General features: G+C 44.5%; 1 non-coding gene across 1 annotated transcript; it reads left to right on the forward strand.

Annotated features, from left to right (window-relative positions):
• The first annotated feature begins 351 nt into the window (after positions 1-351).
• Positions 352-458, forward strand: LOC114404598. The gene has a single exon (XR_003665049.1). It is a non-coding gene; the product is annotated as a small nucleolar RNA R71 (small nucleolar RNA).
• The last annotated feature ends 453 nt before the right edge of the window (positions 459-911 follow it).

A 911-nucleotide genomic window follows, 5' to 3' on the forward strand; every position in this document is an offset into this window, starting at 1 on the left:
TCTGTATGGTGGTCAGCAGAGGAGCACAAACCACAAACCCTTGCAACAGGTACAGATTTCTGATTCAAGGCCAGCTGGGTTACCAAGTTAACCAATGCATCCAGTTTGCCTTCAAGCTTCTTAGTCTCAGATGATGCAGCTGAGTTTGTAGCTACCTCATGCACTCCTCTAATGACTATGGCATCATTTCTGGCGTTAAACTGCTGAGAGTTGGAAGCCATCTTCTCAATTAAATTTCTGGCTTCAGCAGGAGTCATGTCTCCAAGGGCTCCACCACTGGCAGCATCTATCATACTTCTCTCCATATTACTGAGTCCTTCATAAAAATATTGGAGAAGAAGCTATTCTGAAATCTGATGGTGGGGGCAACTGGCACATAGTTTCTTAAATCTCTCCCAGTACTCATACAGGCTCTCTCCACTGAGTTGTCTAATACCTGAGATATCCTTCCTGATGGCTGTGGTCCTGGAAGCAGGGAAAATGTTTTCTAAGAATACTCTCTTAAGGTCATCCCAGCTCGAGATGGACCTTGGAGCAAGGTAATACAGCCAGTCGTTTGCCACTCCTCTAATGAATGAGGAAAAGCCTTCAGAAATATGTGATCCTCTTGGACATCTGGGGGTTTCGTGGTGGAGTAGACAATGTGAAATTCTTTCAAATGTTTGTGCGGGTCTTCACCTGCAAGGCCATGAAACTTTGGAAGCAAATGAATCAGTCCAGTTTTAAGAACATATGGGACATCCTCATCAGGGTATTGGATGCACAAGCTTTCGTAGGTGAAATCAGGTGCAGCCATTTCCCTTAGAGTCCTCTCACGGGGTGGAGGTTGTGCCATGTTCTCAGCATGTGCAAAATCAGAATGCTCATAATCAGAATGCTCAAAATTATAATGCTCCAAATCAGGATGTTCA

Source organism: Glycine soja, unplaced genomic scaffold (genome assembly GCF_004193775.1).
Source record: "Glycine soja cultivar W05 unplaced genomic scaffold, ASM419377v2 tig00104707_1_pilon, whole genome shotgun sequence".
Lineage (NCBI taxonomy): Eukaryota > Viridiplantae > Streptophyta > Magnoliopsida > Fabales > Fabaceae > Glycine > Glycine soja.